We start from the raw sequence: 7,318 nt of genomic DNA on the forward strand, positions 1-7,318 counted from the left end.
TCTAGAGCTGGGCTCTTGTTACATAGCTGTGCTCTGAAGGAAAGCTCACCTGTATTGCTTTGAAAAATCTTATCATTGAAGACTTACAGGAACAAACCAATGAATTACAGACCCCTCAAACCCTCTGTCTACCTCTCTCCTTCTCTTTCTCTCTTCCTCTCTTTCAGTTTAAGGATGGAAGCATTATGGCGCAGCTGACAGTACACTGGATAAAGAAGCAAGAAACTTCATTCTGCCACTGACTCTGCCACTGCCTCTCTGAGACTTGGGCTAAGTTACTTCACTTCTTGGAGCTTCATTTTCCTCATCAGTAAAGCAGAGCTGGTAATACGACCTGCCTCACAGAGGCATTGAAGGGATTTATGAAATAACAATTCTAAAGTGTTCACGACAATGTCTGGCTCAAGCTCTGCCTCTGGGGAGAGGCCGATAGCTCTTCCTTTTACAACCTCCTGCAGCAGAAAAGGTTACATATTTCCCCTCTCTGTCAGGTAAAAATGTGCAGAGCCAGCACCCACTAGTATCTTCCTGTCAAGAAAGCTGGCACATGGCAACCTCCCTGTAGAGCAAAACAGGTCTCCAGGGCCTTGAGCTCTTTCCGTAAGAGTCATATGTTTCTTAGAACCCCTGAGCAGGCCATTCTTAGTAGAAAGGTAACACCTCATATACTCGAATCTGGTCTTTTGACTTTACTTCCTGTTTCACACATCAGTCCCTAGCAGGTTTGGTTCCTGGAGCTGCAGTCAGCTTTCAATCTCTCCCCAGTAAACTGCACTCAGCAAATGCGTGCCACTCTCAGTCTATTTGAGATCTGGGTACCCTCCCTATCTCCCAGGGAGATAGGCCCTGATTTGTCCTCCAGAAGTTCATAATCCCTTTGGGGAAGACTTCTAGTGGGGAATGTTCCTGTATCCAAGACGTATTTATTTATTTTTTCTATCTTTTTTGTTGAAATATAGTTGATTTACAATGTTGTGTTAGTTTCAGGTATACAGCAAAGTACAGTTAGTTTCAGTTACACACACACACCTCGTATATATGTATATATATTATTTTTCAGATTCCTTTCCATTATAGGTTATTACAAGATATTGAATATAGGTCCCTCTGTTTGAGGTTCCCAGCTGGCACAGTGGTAAAGAATCCACCTGCCAATGCAGCAGACACAAGAGTCTTGGGTTTGATCTCTGGATCGGGACAATTGCCTGAAGTCCTCTTTGGTAATCACAAATTTTGTTTCTATGTCCCAACAGGTATTTATTATCTACTAAGATGCCATGCTCTGTGCCAGGAATGCTGCAGCAAATGAAACGATGCCTCATGGAAACATTTCATCTGGGGCAGCTCTGTCCAATAGAAATAGAATATGAGCCACATGCATACATGCTCAATCACCTCAGTAGTGTCCGACTGTTTGTGACCCCATGAACTGTAGCCCACCAGGTTCCTCTGTCCATGGGGATTCTCCAGGCAAGAATACTGGAGTGAGTTGCCATACCCTCCTCCAGGGGACCTTCCCAACTGAGGAATCGAACCCTGGTCTCCTGCATTGCAGGCATATTCTTTACCACTGAGCCACCAGGGAAGCCCTGTGAGCTGCATATGTAATTTCAAATTTCCTAGTAGCTAGATTAAAAAAGTGAAATCAGGTGAAATTAATATTCATAATGTATTTTATCTAGCCCAATATGTTATCATTTACATGTAACTGAGATATCTACATTCTCTTATTCATAGTAACTCTTTGGAATCTGGCTTTACACTTAGCACATCTCAGTCTGGCTGCCACAGTTCAAGTGCCGGGTAAACATGGCTAGTGGCTGCTTCAGAGGACAGTGCAGGCCTGGAAAAACTGGCTAGCGGTGGAAGGCGATGGGCACGTGCCTTCAAAGAGGAATGGTGAGGTTAGGAGGGAGCTGGAGCTGAGCCTCAGAGAGATAATGAGTGAGAGAGACGGCACGTCAGTGCTGCGCTGGAAGTCACCTCTGCGTGCTGATGAGGAGAGAGTGGAGCAGATGTGTTAGGGGAATTCCAACACAGATCATCCCTGCCACAGAAGCACTCCGAAGGGAGAAAAGCTAGCTAGGAGTACCATGGGCCCAAACGTGGGGTTTGGCCTTTGAACATGGGTTCACTTTTTATTTATGCACAACTATTTATGGAACTTATTTATGGGCTTCCTTGATAGCTCAGTTGGTAAAGAATCCACCTGCAATGCAGGAGACCCCGGTTCGATTCCTGGGTTGGGAAGATCCCCTGGAGAAGGTATAGGCTACCCACTCCAGTATTCTTGGGCTTCCCTTGTGGCTCAGCTGGTAAAGAATCCACCTGCAATGTGGTTGACCTGGGTTCAATCCCTGGGTTGGGAAGATTTCCTGGAGAAGGGAAAGGCTTCCCACTCCAGAATTCTGGCCCAGAGAATTCATGGACTGTATAGTCCTTGGGGTCCTAAAGAGTCAGACACGACGAGCAACTTTCACTTTCTTTCATTTATGGAACACCCATAATGTGCCAAAGATTGTGAATATGGTGGTGAACAAGATAGCCTTTTCTCTATAGAAATCACATTATGTTGGAGGTGGTGAGTAGAGGAAACAAGCAGTAAATAAACAGAACAGTTTCTGATAGTGATAAATACACGAAAGGGTGGGGAACGAACAAGATGAAATGATGGGCACAGTCTGGTTGAGTGGTTAGAATGGGTGGTATTCTCCATTGTTCCTTGCAGACCCATTCTCTTTCCTGCCTTGTATAGCAGGAGGCTGAGCTCTGTGGGGTACAGTAGCAGACATGTCCTCTCTTTGTTCTCCCTATTGGGTCTGGCCAATGGAGGACACTCACAGGAGATTGAAGAGTGGGAGGCAAAGGTTAAAACATTCCAGGACCCACCTCTGACCCAGCCCAGACCACGGGTTGGGCAGTGGTTGAGTTCCTGAACCTGTGGTCCCAGCTCTTGCCAAGCACTGTTAGCATTCTTTCCTCCTCTTGCCCCTCCAAGCTAGGGGTCAGTAATGTCCCCCATCTGGCTCATCCCCAATGCTTCATTTTTCTTTCTTGGTTCCCATAAGTCCATCCGTACCTCTGTAAAATAAGCCTTCATTAAATTTTCTTCAGTCTTTCCTCTCAGTATTCCTATCACTTCACTCGTGGTCAGGGAGGCCTTCTTGGGCTTCAGCTTGAATGACAAGGAGCTGGCCAAGGTGGCAACTGGACAAGGATGCTCCAGGCAGAGGGGCCCCAGGAGCAAAGGACTTGCAGATAACAAACTAGATATGTCACAGGTATAAGAAGAAACCCAGAGGGAGCCAAGGTCAGCAAGAAACAAGAGCAAGAAAAGTGAGGTCAGATTATACAGGGGCTCGTGTGCTGAGGGAAACCTCTGGGTTTAGCCTGAGTACAATGGGAACCACTAGGAGGTTCAGAGCTGAAGACTAACATGTCTAATTAATGCTTTAAAAATACATGGCTCAGGATTTCCCTGGTGGTACAGCGGATAGGAGTTCACTCCCAATGAAGGGGACACAGGTTCAATTCCTGGTCTGGGAAGATTGCACATGCCACCAGCAACTAAGCTGGTGCACCACAGCTACTGAACCTGTGCACTGAAATGAAGAGTAGCCCTCAGCCACCACAACTAGAAAAGCCCATGTGTAGCAATGAACACCAAGCACAGACAAAAATAAACAAATTTTTTTAAAAATAGAGAGTAAACCCTTAAAAAGTTCTCATTGCAAGGAAAAAAAAATTTTTTTAAATATATAGCTCAATAATAATAACAATAGGATTAATAGTCAAGATATTTCTGTTCGCAGGAAGAAAGAAAAACAAAACAACAAAACTAAACCAAAACCAAAACCAACCCCTAAAGACTGGGATCATATTAAAAAGTCACAGACACCAACCTGAAATAGCATCCAATGAACAAACTAAAACACTTTCAGCAACAAAATAAATAACAATGGTCTTGCATATTAACCCAAAAAGGAAAATACATAGTTATGAGCCCACTCTGCATAAATAAATGATTGAATAAATGAATGAATGGAGGGGAAAGGCTCACTCTCACTTAAGAGGAATTCCAATTAATAATTGGAGAAGGAGTGAGGGGAATAGAAAATCACCATTAGAGCACTGCAGTACTCATTGCTGCAGGCAAAATCCACCAATATATGCTAAAATTCATGGGGAAAACTTAAGAAGAAATAGGATATTTGCTTCAAAGTATCTTATTTCAAATATTAATTAATTACTGTGGTGGATTTAATATATATCTATTAATATAAGCTTTCACTGCAGATAGTGACTGCAGGCATGAAATTAAAAGACACTTGCTCATTGGAAGAAAAGTTATGACTAACCTAGACAGCACATTAAAAAGCAGAGACATTACTTTGACAACAAAGGTCCATCTAGTCAAGGCTATGGTTTTTCCAGTAGTCATGTGTGGATGTGAGAGTTGGACCATAAAGAAAGCTGAGCATCAAAGAATTGATGGTTTTGAACTGTGGTGTTGGAGAAGACTCTTGAGAGTCCCTTGGACTGCAAGGAGATCCAACCAGTCCATCCTAAAGGAAATCAGTCCTGAATATTCATTGGAAGGACTGATGTTGAAGCTGAAACTCCAATAGTTTGACCACCTGATGTGAAGAATTGACTCATTGGAAAAGACCCTGATGCTGGGAAAGATTGAAGGCAGGAGGAGAAGGGGACGACAGAGGATGAGATGGTTGGATGGCATCACCAACTCAATGGAATTGAGTTTGAGTAAACTTCGGGAGTTGATGATGGACAAGGAGGCCTGGTGTGCTGCAGTCCATGGGGTTGCAAAGAGTTGGACACGACTGAGCGACTGAACTGAACTGAACTGAATACAAGCTCTTTGACAGGCCTTCCTCCACGAGGATGAGCTTATCTCCTGTATCTTTGAGTGTGAGCTGGGTTCTGTGAGTCACATCTAATTCACAGAGTATGGAAAGGGGAAAATAGTAACTTTATAGGGAGAAACACAATTGACACCACTTTCAGCAAGTGATGAGTGTTAACATCAGCAGCACTAAGACACATTGGTCTCCCCTGACATGATGGGATGAGAAGAACTCCTCGTCTTCGTGGTATACTTCCCCAAATCCACAGCCTCAGCTAATCACAAGAAATTTTCAGCCAAATTCAAATAGCCTATGAAATACTCAACTGGTATTCTTCAAAAGTCAAGGTCATGCAGGACCAGAAAAGACTGAGGAACTGTCACAGATTAGAGAAAACTAAGGAGATGATGACTGAATGCTATGTGATGGCCTGGATTGGATTGTGGAACAGAAACAAGGCATCCGAATAGAGCCTATAGTTTAGTTAACAGTATTACATCAATATTAATTTCTTAGTTTTGACAACTGTATATGGTTATATAAGACATTAAAATTGGGGGAGACTGGATGAAAAGTATATATATGGAAACATTATGCTATCTTTGTGATTCTTCTATAAGTCTAAAATTGGTTCAAAATAAAAGTTTTAAAAATACATGGTTATATAAATATCTACATATGTATACATACGTAGATTGGCTATATATGGCTCACATAATTATGAAGTTGAACCATCCTATGACCTGTTGTCTATAAACCAGAAACCTAGGAAAGTTATTGGTGTGATTCAGTTTGAGTTGGAAGGGCTGAGAACCAGGGGAGCTGATGGTATAATTCTCATTCCAAAGTCAGGAGAAGACCAAAGACTCAGTTCAAGCAGTCAGGAGAGAAGGAAAAATTCTCCTTTCCTCTTCCTTTTGTTCTACTCATGCCCTCAGTGGATGAGATGTCGCCCACCTACATTGGGGAGGGCCATCTATTTTACTGAGTCTACCAATTCAAATGCCAATCTAATCTGGAAACACTCAAACATATCCAGAAATAACGTTTAGCCAAATATCTGGGTTCCCTGTGATCCGCCCAAGCTGGCACATAAAATTAACTGTGACAGTGGTCCAAGATGAAAGTACACGTGACAGCAAGAAATTTACATCTAGTCATACCCACAAGAGAAAAGCAGGGAAATTTTAGTACAAATCAAGTCATGGTACAAATCAAGTTAGTACACCCCTCAGAGCTCTCCTTTCTGCCTACACACTCTTTAACACAGGGGCAGAGGGATGAATCCATACTCCCAGTGAGTTTCAGAACCTGAGGTCTGGCCCCTCTGGGCCTCAGTGGTTCTATCTGTAAAGTGGGAGGTTGGGCTGTGTATTTCTAAGGCCTTCTGGGTTTGAGATATTCAACTCTGAGGGCAGATTTACTGGATGATAATAATAGCTCAAGCCACTGCAGCCAAGTAAAAACTTGTTCTACTTCTTGCATAGTAAGATCACCACGGTAAGAGGCAATCATAACTATAAAGCTAACACTCACTGAACTCTTGCTGTGTGCTGGGCACTATTCTAAGCACTTGACATGTATCAGCTTACTAAACCCTCAGCACATTCATTATCAGAACCTCAGAACACTATCATTATGATCTTCTCCCCTTTAGTGATGACAAAGCTGAGTCAGAGAGAGCTGGAGGAGGGTTACACTGCTCAGGAGCAGTACAGTTAGCACTTGAACTCTGCAGGATTATACCAGGGTTCTGGATTGTTCTGTGCAGAAAGGCACAGGATGCGGGCCCTGGAGAAGACGATGAAGTCCCAGTGAAGGCAGGGACAGAGCCTGCGTCCTCTCCCAAAGAGGGAACAGTGCATCGTGGCTGGTGTCTGCTCCTTCTATGCGCAGGACCACAAGGGGCCACATTCTCAGGCCAGGCCTGGGCTCTGGAATGGGAGCACCGGGAGGAGGACACACTTACAGTGACTTGCTGACTCTGAAAGCAATTTCCTTTCAGCTGCCCCCCTGGGAACAGGGGAAGACCACTATCTCATACGGATTCTCCCTATCCCTGCTTTATCTCCTTCCAGCCTGGCTCTCTGTGGATAATGTGGGCTCACAAGTACATGCAGTTCATTTATTTTGCTTCCTCTATTGGTTTTACAGAAATTACAAAGTGATAAATACTCATTGCAAAAATATTCAAATAACAAATAGCATAGACATATACAATGGAAGAAGTGAAAACACCACCCTCCCACTTCCCCCCAGCTTCTGTCATCTTCCCCACATCCCACACTCTGGGGACAGTGGCCATTAGTAGGCATTTTCTGAGGATGTGATGCCAACTTTTTCTATACCAAAAATAGGCCCATGAGAACCAGGAATATGTCTGTCTTGCTCCTTGTTGTTCTATTGACCTAAAACAAAAAGGCAACCAGATATTTCTCCAGTAAAGATGAGTT

General features: G+C 43.5%; 1 long non-coding RNA gene across 1 annotated transcript; it reads left to right on the plus strand.

The window, feature by feature from the left end:
• Positions 1 to 17: 17 nt before the first annotated feature.
• On the plus strand, positions 18 to 3,120 carry LOC145514976 (uncharacterized). Its single transcript, XR_014060613.1, has 2 exons — positions 18 to 324; positions 1,254 to 3,120. It is a non-coding gene; the product is annotated as an uncharacterized LOC145514976 (long non-coding RNA).
• Positions 3,121 to 7,318: the final 4,198 nt, after the last annotated feature.

This window comes from Giraffa tippelskirchi, chromosome 7, assembly GCF_054371585.1.
Source record: "Giraffa tippelskirchi isolate mGirTip1 chromosome 7, T2T-mGirTip1v1.2.pri, whole genome shotgun sequence".
NCBI lineage: Eukaryota > Metazoa > Chordata > Mammalia > Artiodactyla > Giraffidae > Giraffa > Giraffa tippelskirchi.